This window comes from Caretta caretta, chromosome 11, assembly GCF_965140235.1.
Source record: "Caretta caretta isolate rCarCar2 chromosome 11, rCarCar1.hap1, whole genome shotgun sequence".
Classification (NCBI taxonomy): Eukaryota; Metazoa; Chordata; order Testudines; family Cheloniidae; genus Caretta; species Caretta caretta.
Window position 1 is genome coordinate 55,131,715 of NC_134216.1, and position 14,954 is coordinate 55,146,668.

Below are 14,954 nucleotides of genomic sequence, written 5' to 3' on the forward strand. Positions count from 1 at the left end.
ATGGCAGCTGTGTTTTCTCAGTACCTTTGAAGATCAGGTTCCTTTTTGCTTAGGGGCCTAACTTTAGGCATCTAACTTCGAAAATGTTGGCTTATATTGACAATATTTTTTAAGTATTTGCCACCAACCTACTTATTTTGGAAGAGCAATACAATTTGATTGTCACAGTAGAGTTCTATGAATTATGGGCAATATTACACAGCTGTTTAGGCACCTACTGATGCAAATAGGAGCCTAGTGGGGTTGAAAAAAGAGCCTGATTGAGTTAGGCACGTAACTCCTCAGGCATGTTTTTCAATCCCACTAGGTGCCTATTTGCATCTTTAGGTACTTAAATCTGTCCCTATGTCTATATGAATTTATAGTGAAAAGTCTATTGCACTGAATTTAAAAGAACTATACGAGTTTTAAAGTGTTTATATATAAAAATATTTACCATCTAATTCCATGTTTATATTTAAATTTTATTCTCAAGGAGATAGTCTGTAAAGATTTCTGAAATCTTTTGTTGATTTGCTGTTCAAGTGGCTTTGTTTCTTTAGCCACTGCTGAGTATGGGCCTGATCTGCAAGGTGTTGACTGCTTCTTGAACAATACTGAGTGCTGTCAGCTCCCACTGACTTCCCACTGGAGGTTTCTGCCATCTTTTAGGAAACACTTTTATTCAATGACACACTGTCTAAAATCCATATGATGACTACATTACATTATTTAATGCTCTGTTGCTCTGAGTTTACTTTGAACATTATGATATTCCCAAATAAAAATGATATCAAAGACTTGGATCAAACATTTCTCCTGTGGACATATAGATCTATCTTATATTTCCAGAAGAAATATAATGTATCTCTGTTGCTGCCTAAAGTAAAATATTATTTCTGGTACCATATAGTTATCCACCTACGACTTCATTCATGAATGATTTATGCCCCATCTAGAGACAATTTTGATTTAATTTATATGGAAAAATCATAAAGGTTGTGTCCTCCGTATAAATTGCACAACATTGGTATCTATCAAGATAGAATGTTTGGCACACAACAGGGCAATTACCTGCAATCTGTAGGTGAGTAAGCCATAAAGTGGAACAGGAGAGCATATAGAGCACTCATATCTGCATAACCATGCAAAAAAGGCTGACTCCCAGTGAATTAAAATAACGGAAATATTTTGGAAAAGTTCAATATGTATATTAGGTCAACCCCAGGGGAGAGCTAAACTACTGAACAATAGCTTAAGCAAATGAATGCAAGAGTGAATTGATCAGGGATGGTATGAATGCCCAGATCAGTTTTGATTTTGTACGCAAATCCACATCTATCATTAGGAAAGGTATTTAAAATGACATGGACAATGTTTTGAAGAAAGATATCAGACTATCAAATAGGGTATGTTGAGGTGTCATGCTAAATCTGCCAAGTCCATGATTGGTTGCTTTTGAACACAGAGAGGCCAGCTGGGTAGGTTAAGGTTATGATAGTTGGTACTTGTCTGGAGGTAAGACTTTACAAGTGAAAATAACCACAGTATAGCCAGAAGTTATTTCCCATTACTTTAAACCACAAGAGGAAGAATGGTCCTATGGCTGAGGTGCTAGCTGGACACCTACATTCTCAAGTAGAAGAGCTGTACTTCACTGGCATTCCATAGCAAAGGCACGGGAGCTACCATTTTGGAAACATTTTTGGCATGGTTGAAAAATGGCAGGTTGACAAAGATATTAGTAACATCTATATGGTCCCTAGCAGAATAAAAGGTATAAATGATTCTAATGTACACAGAGTGGGATATTTTGCACATGTCCAGCTGCTTTGCATCAAGGAAGGATGGTTAGAACAAAAACCAGAAGCTGATTAGACATTTCAAGCACTCTTCTGTTGTCTCTAAATTACAAAGGGATTTAGGACAGGCTCTTCTACAATTGATTCCAGTTGTTGTGACCTGGTGGAACTTCAATAACAACATGTTAAGAAACTGGCTGTTAAGTGCGGGGGAAAGCTTTTACTCTCATGTTTGAAATAATAGTATCAACTCACTAACAGAATCCTAGATGATTGCTACAGACACTGTCCTGGCTCCATCTGAGGTGCAATCCTGTAAGGTCAGCTCCTGCTAAGCCTGCAGTGTGACACACTGCTGTGGTGAAATCTGGAGTTCAAGCACTGACAGTGCACCGAAACGAAAAAAAAGCCCTAGACGAAGGTCTCAGAGCCAGGAAAATATAGCTTTTAAAATCCATTTCAGGCCTGATGACAGACCAGAAAAGTTTGGACTTTCATTTTAAGATCAACGTGCTTTTCAGTGCCACTGTTCAACTACAAAAAGAACCAAAAAACCGAAAAGCCCCAAATAAACATGGAAGACAGATGAGTTGTTATGAAATCTTTAAAGAAAACCAGAGCAGATATTACAACTGACGTGTGTGATGTATCTGGGGGAAGTTATGGACTGATTTTTAGTTGCACAGCTCACCGATTGTACAATATGTATGCTGACCATGTTATAGAAACACTAAGTAATAATAATAATAGCTAGTCTATACTGTTAATGAAAATGCTATGGAAAGAGGACATTTTCTGTATTTTTCAAAGGCCAATATGCTGTAAACAACTGTCTCTGCAGGCTGGAAGAACCATAATTCTATCAGCCTTCCGGAACTTTCTTTTCTCATGCTGTCTTTCCCTGGAGCTCTGCATAGCCATGCCAAAGCTATATTCACTCATTGCACTCCGATATTTTGCATATAGATGTCGCAGTCGGCCAGGATACAATTTAAAATTGGCCAATAAGTTTCAATATTGAATGTTGCTTTTTAGCGCCCTTTTGCCATTTTTAGTATCTGACTAATTAGTTTATATATCATATGCTTTACATATTCTAATTTATGCAATATAGTATTTTACTAATAATGTAAATGGCATTGTGTGACACCCTACGGTCACCCATGCCTCAGTGGGTCACAGCCGAGAATTCTAGATTCAGGACAAACTGCTGAAAAATAGGCCAGGCTCATCCCAAACTAGTGGTTATTCTAGCATTGGATTATACCAAACCAGTACCAAAAATAAACTTCTGACTCACCACACTGGTTAACAAGAAATCAAAAATGCAGTCTATTTAGGCATTCCAGCCTTTGTCTCACCACCCAGACACTAGATTCTATGATAAGTGGTTACTGGAAATCAATTTAATCAAATATAGGGTCGTTCCAATCTCAAGAGATCAGCCACTTAGCCAGGTCAATATATAACAAATATAGAGTTAAAACGGTTTCTAGACCATATATCTACAATAATTGCAAGGTCCTTTTATCAGCTTTGTAGCGGTGATGTTATAGACTGCTGGCTTGTAAAGTATCTCTGGTGACTTCCAAAAGATTGGAAGTCTTCAGTCCATAGTTCAATATGCTCCTTTTCATTGTAAATCCATAGTCTAGAGAATGAGAGCAGGAAAAAGGCAAAATGGACTCATCCTAGGGGTCTTTTATACCATTTGCCATGTGCCTGGAAATTTTCTGTTTCAAACAAAGCTCACAGCTCAGTTTGTGGAAAGTTACTGGCCTGAGATGGAATCCAGTGTCACATGAACATATCACATGTTCTTACATGCTTTGAGGACTCCCAGAGGCAGCCATTGCCCATATCCATGCTGAGACATCCACAGGAAGATCTATGACGGTGGAAAGAGTTTTTTCTGTGGCCCATTGGTAGAGTGAAGTGTATTTGATGGGCCATCAAACTTGAATAGTCCATTCACAAATGTGCTGGCTAGAGCGGATGTAAACTACCTTGTGTCTGTTACCCCAGCCATCAACATGAGATATAGATACATAGCCAATATTAATAATTTCAGGTACGGTGATGATACATGGATTTAAACAGAATAATCTTATTTAGCAAATCATAACTTTTCCATTAACACCTTACATGACATACTTTGTACAAGATTGCCTAACAGTGGCAATATCAATGATATAAGAGATCATATTTGAATCATACAGCATCACACTTCCAAAAGTGAATTTGGTGTGATATGAGTAGATATGCTATGTGTAGTAGTTCCTACGTGAACTAGTTTTTTTGGTTTAGCTTTTAAAAGCTATAGTGTAGTTTTATGGATTTGCTGTTAAAGAACTACCGGAATAAATTAGCCTTTTTTGTTTTTATTATTCACCAGAAACCGTGGCTTATCTTCTCACATGGGTTTGTATTTAGTAACCATTAACATTTCAGGGGTTTATTCTCTACCTGAAAATTAAAGTGGACTTGTCACTTATCTGAAACTGATATTCAATAAAGATAAGCAATTCCTCAAATGAATGCCTGAACGCACTCAATTACACTTTCATGTCATTGACTGATGCCAGCAACAATACTCACATATTCTAGTACTTTCCTACTATTTGAAAAATTAAACCAACAGAAATCACACTTGCATCATGCACGTTCCATTGCCATCAACTTTGTCACCAGTGTTGTGTTCTGAATTCTGTTTAATTTCATTCTATGTTCAGCACATAATGTAGCAGTGACAATGCAAAGAAGATGTCTTCCACTGTTATATGCGGTGTACTTGTAGCCGTGTCAGTCTCAGAACATTGTCTCTCTAATAAAAACAAGAGGCAGCATATGATTGGAACTCAGCTGTGGGATTCTATGTTTTCCAATATTATTCATATGATTATGTTTAAAAAAGATGCAACAACGTGCTATAATTTTAATCAAAGTGTGACTACTGTATATGCTTTATGGTGCCCATGACATTAGTGCCTTACTTTTAAAGACTAAAAGACAGAATTGTGTTGCATTTCACCCTCTCAGATGTTACAGAAGACATGATGCTATGCCTGCAATAACCAGAAGTATTTGTTTCCCTGATGTATCATAGCCGTCCATTACAGCTTAAAAAATCAGTGCATGTCATCAATATTTTGGGTGTGATTCTCCAATTCTCTCATTGGCTAAACTCCTTTAACTCTAAGTGAAGTGATTCCTGATTTACATCTGTTTTAAGTGAGAACCAGGCCTCTGTTTTGATCAGAATCATGCCAATGTTTCTAGTTGACAGTAAACGAAAAATTATTTATTTGCAAAATTTAAAATAGCTCCTAAGCCCACTATAATTGCTCATTGTAGGTAATACCTTTTAAATAACTCAGTGAATATTATTGTATTGAGCAGATTTTTTAATTGGCTAAACACTGAAATATAATTATCTCTGACATCATGTTGTGAAAAGCCTGAAAGAAAAGCCCTTTGTTAGAAGAGGATCTTATTACCTTACTTGGTTAGGACATAGGATTTTATTTTTAACAAAAACATTTCTTAATAGAAAATTATTGTGGCTGCTTTTTGTAATTAATTTTACCAGTTTAAGCAAAATAATGAAACCGCTTAAAAGGCTATTCTCTCGAATTGTTTATTTTGTAAACACCAGGGTCTGAGAGGATAGCTGCCAGCATATTCCACCTGGACTCCTGCACCAAGATATCAAAGAATACCTACAATATAGACAACTTTGATTGCATTAATGCTGCCATCATTAAATGCTGCTAGAGTCTCTAAACCCCTGGGACTTTTATTTAACTTGACCTTCCGTCCAAGAAAATGCTTTGACTAAGTTTTGCTTTTCCCTTGTTAACCTTATTCACTCTAGTTAAAAAACCTCTGTTGTTCTGAGAATTACAAATGCATTATACGCTACTTCACAATTGCTGATTTATCCTGCAGGAGAAGATGTACTTTAATTACCACTTGCCATCGTATTCTGTTATCTCACAGTTAAGCTTTGTGGTCACTTACTAGAAAATGGGGAGAGAGGGGGATCATTTTTTGCGAAAGAGATGTTAAAGGATTTCTGACAACATCATTTTATTAAATACTATACATTTATGTAAATATTTAAACACGATATATTACAATATTTTGTCATATTAAAAGTTATATAATATTCTCCAATATAAAAAAGGCAAAAAATCAGATAAAAAGAAACAAAAAACCTCAACTTTCTGCAGATTACCAGCATTTCTATTAAAATGTGTAGCGCACCTTTAAAAATCCTAATTTTCAAAGAATCATTTTACTGTGCAAAACCAGAAATACTAAGCTAGGGAAATAGGACAGCTGACACATTTATTGAACAAACTTGTCTCTATTTCAAGGGATATAACAGTTAACGTCATACATGCTTTTCTATTTAAGAAAGGGCTAGAAATTGGATTTCCTGGCACAGATTTTGAAAAGAGCTCAGTGCTCAATTTCTGCTTTTTAGGCCTCTACTGTCTCTTCTAGGATACTTAGTTCCAAACCCTGAATCTTGTGCAAAGAGTGTTGCTGGGAAGAGGGGCTTCCTCCTTCAGCCTGAAGAGTGACACTGATATAATTACAGGTTTCAGAGTAGCAGCCGTGTTAGTCTGTATTCGCAAAAAGAAAAGGAGGACTTGTGGCACCTTAGAGACTAACAAATTTATTTGAGCATAAGCTTTCGTAAGCTACAGCTCACTTCATCGATACTCCTTTTCTTTTAGTGATATAATTGCGTAGTTGCTGTTAGAGCCCTAGACCCTCTTCAAGAGAGACACCTCTCACCTCCACTTTGTCATAAGATACGGGTAGTTGTGGATTTACCAGACGCGCTCCAGGCACATCTGCACAGTAAGGTTCAGTCAGCCCCAACCCGTGATGTCAGTTTTTCAGGGGCATGAGCACTATGTTCCATGCTGCACACTTCTATCAGCTGCTGTGAGCCCATGGAGTTCTGAGGGAAGGGAGCACAGTTTGCTCAGTAGTGGAGTTTCCCATTTTCAGCCAAAGCCTTTCACTTATGCAAACAATATGCATAAAATTACACCAATAAGAAGAATATTTTAAACCAGATGTAAAGATTTTTTGTTACATTGGAAGCAGCAAGAAATCAAATCTGTTTCCTGAGAACTGTGTATACAAGGCACAATTCTGTAAAAATTACCTAATTTCCAGTGTCTGAAATGCCTTCCAACATTCAAGCTGTGTTTCTTAAAACAGCAACTAATTAGTGGTTGCATTTGTATGCCCATCACTGCAGTTGATTTATATAGCAATGGCCATTATAAATTTGAGGGCAATATTAAAGTTTTATCTTTAGCTTTCTTGGTTCTGGGGTCCTTTTCAAAACACTCAACCTGTATAATGATCAGGCCAATGTAAAGTTACTTGATTTGTTTATTTTGTACACCTGTCCTTTACATTGTAAGTTATCACAAACCATTGCCCAAGGTAGAACATTTCTCCTCCATAGCAATATGGCTTCAGAATGAGAATGTGAGTGACCAAAAAAATTGTATCATTCAACAGGCATTGCATGGCTTTTTCTTACAGAAATGACTCTCTTTAAAAACAAAACACCTCACAGGCATTAGGCTCTATACATAAATAAGTTTCCCCATTTACTCTCAAAATTTAATATTTAAAATGTTTTTGCTTACCATACAAGGCATCAGAAGCACTTTATATCATCAAACAGACCTCTTGCAAGCTGCCACATTTATATTTACATTACATATCCCTATGTTAAATACTGCAAATACCCATATAATCTTAGGGTTTTCTTTAGTTAAGCAGTTTATATTCAAACACGATAAATATTCTAGCAAAACACCATTGCTCTGGTTAATAATAAATCTTACTATAGCAATGTACAAAGGCTCTAGTCAGGGTAAGGTCCCATTGCGCTATTTGCATAGAGCCTGTCCTGGACAGCTTACCTCCTTTATTTTCTTTTGAAATGTTACCTAGTCTGGCTACAGAGTTAATCTTTTATCAGAGATTTTTTGTTGCTGTTGCTTGGTTTGTATTGGGGAATTATTTACTTATTCAACATTAGCAAAGCCAGCTAACTGTATTTCTCAGTCTTGGCCTTAGGGCAGAAAGTACAAGTGTTTTCCACCTCTGCTTTTTTTTTTTTGTTGCTATCCTGGAAGTCTTTCATGATGCCCATTCTCCTTTTGACTTTCTCTAACTATCTACTAATCACCTTTTTCAACTCAGTTTTCAGAAAAGACACTTCCAGAATTATATCATCAGGGCCGGCCCACAACATTTTGGCACCTGAGGTGGAGAGCTCAAATGACACCCCCAAGCCTCCTCGCTTGGGCCAAAACTTTGAAAGGTCTCAATTCTGCCTTCTTCCTGTTCTACTCCTCTCATGGTACTGCTCTGCTGCCTACCCCAATAAAGGAGAACAAACAACTTAAAATGCCTTATTCAAAAAATTTAGGTATCACTTACATTTTCTGTTCAGGTGTTTGAAAGTTAATTTTTCTTGTCTGCATAGTAAACACTGGCATTTTTATCTGTTTGAATAATCAAAGTGGTGCTTTCCATGCCTTCTTGGTTGCAAAGATTTGAACTGCTTCCTGCTGAAGGCCCACAGTCTGGGCCAGCTCATGCTCTATTGAGATGGTTGCAAGGCCGACCAGCCTCTCCTGTGTCATTGTGGAGCGTAGATGTGTTTTTATGAACTTCAGCTTGGAGAAGCTGCGTTCTCCACTGGCAACTGTTACAAGAAGTGTTAGAAGTATGCGCAGAGCAACAAAAGAAGGTGGTCATCTTATCTGTGCTCAGATATTCCAGAACAGCCTTTGGAGTTGATCCTGCTGAAATGTATCTTGAAAGGGATTTCAGTTCGTCACCTAAACCACTCACATCAATATCACGCATGTCATCATGTGTCAACACTGTCTCTAGTGCCCTGCATTGCTGGTGTAGGTCTTCTTCAGGTATAGCGAGGAGTTTTGGAATATCGTACAACATCCCAAATATGCTGCTGTGTTCCTTGAGCTGCATGAAACGTTCTTCAACTGACTGTATTGCACAATTTAGCACCTGGTTAAAGAATTCAACTTTGAATTGTTGTTTTGGGTCTCTTATGGGATTCTACTGTGCCTCGTAATCAAAATGTTTTCTTTTTCGGTGACTCTTGTATTCTTCAATGAGTGGGAAAATAGCTTCAGTGTGAAGTTCCTCTGCCAACTTCTGTGCACTCTTCAGAACATTTTGAAATCCCTCATCTGACTGGTAAGACTGTAGGTATGATTTGCTTTGTCCAGTTGTTCCATTGCTCCAAATATATCACGGTCAACACCTTGGAGTCTCTTGCTTGCAACATTTATTTCAAACAGTATGTCACGACACAACACTAAGTCACACACAAATTTGAAGTTATGCATGTTTCTGGTGATTCCATTTCCCTCTGCCACTGTTCTCCCATGAACAGTTCCTGTCATAGCATTATCCTCCATAATGGCAACTATGGCATCATCTATCTTCCCAATTTGGTGTTTGATAGGTTTTATCGCCTCCACTCGACTTTCCCATTATGTGGCACTTAGTGGTTTCCGTGTCAGAGAGGATGTTTCCAGATGTTGCTTCAAAATTTGCCCATCGATGACTTGATGCAGAGAAAAATACATAGATGCTTTGAATTACATTAAAAAATTCAGCAGCCTCACTAGAAGCTGATGCAGCATCACTGACCACCAAGTTCAATGAATGAGAACTGCATGGAACAAAAAAAGCTCGAGGGTTTAACTCTCGGATCCGTGTCTGCACTCCTCTGTTCTTTCCTCTCATGTTGGCACCATTATCGTAGCCCTGACCTCTCATGTCAGCTATCGCAATTCCCATATCTTCCAGCTTTTTAAGAAGCACATTTGTCATACCAGTTCCTGTGGTATCATCAATGTCAATACATTCCAGAAAATGCTCTCTGACAGTTACCATTGCAGGGACATTTTTATTAGGTTCTGTTGTTGTTACAAAATGCATCATTAAAGTCATTTGTTCCGTATGGCTGATGTCAGGTGTGCAGTCCAGAATAACAGAGTAATATCTTGCTGACTTCAGATCTGCCACAATATTCTGTTTGACTTTTGTTGCCAGTAACAGTATGATCTCATTTTGAATTGTTTTTCCAAGGTAGTGGTGTGTGTACATTTCTTGGGTGCTGACTCTTCTTAGATGCTCCTGGAGTACAGCATCAAACTCAGCCATCAGCTCCACAATTTTAAGGAAGTTTCCATTGTTTGGCACATACAGCTGTTCTGAAGCGCCATGCAGTGCTAGGCTGTGGGTAGGAATCATTCTTACAACGGAAATGAGCCTTTTCAGAACAATTTACCAGTAAAGTGACTCTGATGCAATCTTCTATTGATCATCTATGGTGGCCTTTAACCTTAGTCTCATCTCAAGCTCTTTCTACCTATGGAATGCTCTCTGGTGATTTGCTGTCTCCTCATGGCATGCCAGATTTCTAGCCAGATTTTTCCAGTCATTTGTTCCTGTAGAACCCAATATGGCTGGAAGAGTTTGTAACAAAAACAGTATGCAACATTCTGGGTTTTTGAGTACATAAGCCATGGCCTCTCCACTTTGTCATCATTGGGGATTTCATGCCAGTAGCGTGTTGGATGGAAACTTCTATTTTCACTGGCTTTGGGGAACATGAAGTTTTTCACTTGCTTTGGCCCACGCAGTACAAGGAAGTCCCTCAGGCTGCTGCTCAAGTGGGTCCACAGTCCTGGATCATCTAGACTTAAGGAACTAAATTCAGCAGCAGCTGTTTCTTGTGCCTCCACCACACTCTTCTCTGATCTACACTTTTCTTCAGGAATCTACAGGGTTACATCCATTTGAGATGGAGATATGGATGCTGCAGTAGCTGCCAGGTCACCTGCACTCCGACTAACCGGAAAATTAGGCATCTCCTCACCATTCACATCCTCACTGGGGCCAGAAGGCTCACCGTGAACATTTGTGTCTATGTATCTCAGGAGAGCTCCTTCCTGCTTAGATAGAAAAGCTTTCTTTCCTTTCTTTTTTTTTCTGAATGCTGCCCCATATGGGCGTTTTCTTCTTTCACTCATGACTGCTATTCTGTGCCAGCTACAGTGGCTCTCCACACTCAAAAAAAGGGGACAAATAAGCAGGCTGGTAGCAGGACCTGAGTGAGGGAAAATATCAGCTTCGTAAGGGCCTAACTGGCTCCTACTACTTCAGTTGACTGCCTGTTCTCCTCAAGTGGGTTCAAGGAAGTAGAAGGAAACAGGAAGGTCCCTGAGAAGCTGGTGTTAATCAGTCCAGGCTCCTGGGTGTGCTAGAGAGGTACATAAGAGGCTTCTCCTCCTCTCACTCCCTGCAGCTCCTGCTGCTTTCTGTTATTCCCTCTCACCTTTTCTCCTCCCTGCCTGTTATGTCTCTTGTGTCCTCCTTCCTCCAGCGCAGCACTCCACCATCTCTGTGCATCTAGAGCAGAGAGAGTACATGTGCACCAGCAGCAGACACAATTTTCTACACTCTGGGTCCTAGTGGCATCCTCCCCCCACCCTCCCAGTCTGGCACCTGAGGTGGCCGCCTCAGTTCACCTCATGGTAAGGACAGCCCTGTATACCATTATTCATTAGGCAAGATCCAAAAAGTCATTCTAAGCCCTCTGGGTGGAATTGTTTGTACAATATCTCCTAAAATGCCCAGTTGTTGAAATAGACACACACTGTAAAAGAACACTCCAATCAATAAGCATCTTGTGTCTTTGTGCATATCCAAAGGCATGAAATGGTGTTAGCTGAATAAGTATAGACAGAAATCACATTTTTCTATTTGGGAAGTGCTTTAATGTTGTATATTGTAGTGATGCATTAGCTTTATGCCAACTTCTGTCCTTGTTCTAAGTCATCAGCACCTTGTGATCCTTTATCAGTCCTTAGTATACTTACAGAGTCCATTTGTCTTGAACTTTGTTTGGTTTGTTGCCTGAATACTTGCAAACCAACACAATGGATGTTGTCTGACTGTGTTCTTTCTTTAGAACTTTATCCGTCATTCAGCACAGACAAAAATACACACCAATAACCTTCTTCTTCCTGACACCATTCTAAAATCCCTTAATCCAGATGCCTCTTTCTAAGAGCTAAATAAGGGATGTGATGAAATATTTCTATTCATTTTCACATTCTTTGTATCTGCTGAAATTGTGCTCAATGAAAAGACACAATTAACAAAAACAAAACAACAAATGTGGCAATTAATCAGATTTTTCTTTGGTGACACAACAATAAAGCTGATCATTCTCGAGTGCTATACCATTCAGGTGGCATGTGGGCCGTCACACTATCTGGAATGGTTCACAACCATGAGTGCCAACCGCAGGGCAGACTGTCAAAAAATAGGGCAGACACTCCAAACTGGTTGTATGTTCAATAATTAGATTTCACCAACCCAGTAACAAATGTGAACTCCTGAAACACTATAATAGTCTTACCGTGGAGTCACAGACAGTCCCCTGAGGCACTCCAATCTATCTTGCCTCCCAGACAAGCTGGATTTAGTGATAAATGGTCACTAAACACCAAAAATCACAAAATATTCAGGCTGTTCCCTGTCCCTTACCCCAGGTCAATTTGTATGTCAGATCTCACATCAAAGTCAACCTTTATGGCCAATCCCAAGGTAAACTAACTAAGGCTTTATTAAGTGGGAAAAAGAAATGAGAATGTTGTTTACAGGTTAAAGCAGGCAAAGATATATACACAGATGTGTTATAGTCTGTTCCCAACAGGCGACAGAGTAGTAGTGATCTGTCAGCACTGAATGTCTTTTAGGGCCAACTCATGTTGAACCTGGTGAATCTCTGCTTTTGTTTCCTAGCTCCAGCCCTGTGAGAATCCAAACAGCAAAGAGATGAACAATTTTAATGTGAGCTATCTTTATTTCCTTCTTCCAGAATTCAAGCTGGTGGGACGAGATTTCTTACATGTAGCACCTTCATGAGTGTGAGATGACCAGTAACCCAGTCTTTGATGTTCCACAGTGGCCCATCTAATTTTGATAGTCCTCCTCGATGGGTGGAGGAACCACTCCTTCTGCCTGGGTTCACAAGTTCAGAGCAGGCATTTTTACAGTTATAAAGCAAAATTTACATATTACCTTATAGCATGGGATACATACATTTCAAGTAAGGTTAATATATGCAGCAACATTTTATAAAGTCTAATCACACCCTGACAAGTTTAACACCTATCTTGAACAATACTAACATGCAGGTGAACTGGTCTGATTTCCAGCTATGAATTTGTCAGTGCTCAGCTTATGACTACAGCCTTGGCAGGAGCTGATACCTTCCCTACCAGCATCAGATGGGCAAGACAAGACATTGGGCAAATTAGATAAAATTAAAATATAGCTAATTACACTGCTCTTGTGCACAAGTTTCCGTTTTGAATTCTTATGAGAAATAGCTGTGTTGAAAATCCAGATTCTGACCTGTTTTTTTTTTATCGTGTTGGAACAGGATGTACTGACTCGTTAAGGCAGCCTCCAGGTCTGCCATTATTCTGTTGTTAGTTTTGGCCCAGCACAGGGGTTGTCTGGGAGTTGTGCTCTGGGAGATTGATAGGAATTGTAAGCCACGAAAAGGGATGCGGGGAAAGGGAACCAGGGATATAAACTCTTCCCTCATAAGACTGGAAAGGAATAGGGGCTGCTGGCAGCCTCTATTAAAATATTTTTGAAGGAACAATATGGGAATAATTCTGCAAACACCATTTATAAAAACACACTCTCTCAGGGTAATGTGATCTCATATGTCAGGTGCTGTGATAAGCCATATACAATTCAGAAGCACTGCCTGAGTTCAACCAGTGGGTAAACAAAGAAACATGTTATGTTTTATTTGGAATAACTCTTCAGAAAGTCAGTCAAGTCCAGTAAACTTTTGACAACTGTGCTGCTCAGAAGAGTCCCTGGAATATCGAAGTGCTGAGAATATGGAAGACTGAGACAGCACCTCTCTTAATGAGATAATAGGAATAGATTTAAACTTCATTATACTGTGAAGGACCCAGGTTATGTTAACCTATTCAATATTCTCAAATCACATCTCAGAAGTTAAAGAAGATAAAATCTCATCTCAGAAGTTTTTCTGTGGACTCAGGTAACAAAGCACTGTCCATTCCTTGTTTAACTTCTCATTGGGCTGACCAAACATTTCAGTTTTAAATATCCAAGGGATCCCTGAGTACTGAAGAGGTTTAAGCTGATTATTATTATGGAAGCAAACTTCTTTCTTAGAGTATGCAGAGGCTGACTTATAAAATGGTACCTGTCAGGGACAAAACATGATTACTAATGTCCTATATTTACTGCCATAGAAATATCTAATGCACTGTAGTGCAATAATATTTTTCTTTACATCCTCTGTAGTAATTCTGGTGTAGTGGAATTAGCCACTTATCTTAAAAGTAATGGAAAATGTGTGGCTAACTTTCCTGTATTGCTATGGAAAATATCAGTCATTGCATTCATTTTAGTAATAGGTTGTATTTAAGAGAGAGAGAGAGATAATTTGTGTGTGTGTGTGTAATTTTAATGCTAGTTAACCTGAAAATATAACCAAACACAGTGTTAGTGATAGGACCATAGTCCATAGACCTTACTCATGTGAGTAATCCACAATGAAATCAGTGGGACTAGTTATGTGAATAACTATGATTAAGCAGTCCAAAATCTTGCACATTATTTTGCTTTCCCTATAAGGAAGACAACTACTAGAATACACTTAGCGGTGTCTGACTCATCTTATTCATTGTATAGTACTTGAATTCTTTTTTCCTATATTGGACCCAACCTGGAAGAACACTGCATCTGGAGCTCCCATTACAGTCAATGGGAGTTGTACTGGTGAAATGCATGTGGGATATGGCCCATTACCTATTTTGATTATTTTTACCATTAAAATGTTTAATAATAATCAAATACACTGTGTGTTCTAGACATTGACTGCAAAGTGCTGATCACTCCCAGATGCACAATGGGAGTGCTTGAGTGGGAGGAGGAGTGGTCTTCAGTGTTTTGCTGCAAGCTGGATCAGGGCCAGCACACATCCTTCATGGTTCATGTCATGGTCATTATACAAAGAGAATC

General features: G+C 38.8%; 1 long non-coding RNA gene across 1 annotated transcript in view; it reads right to left on the reverse strand.

Annotated features, from left to right (window-relative positions):
* LOC142068568 (uncharacterized) overlaps positions 1-7,646 on the reverse strand; it is an 83,981-nt gene extending 76,335 nt beyond the window's left edge. The window contains exon 1 of the long non-coding RNA XR_012664424.1: positions 7,463-7,646. This is a non-coding gene — a long non-coding RNA (uncharacterized LOC142068568). The remainder of the gene's footprint in view (positions 1-7,462) is intronic.
* Between the last annotated feature and the right edge of the window lie 7,308 nt (positions 7,647-14,954).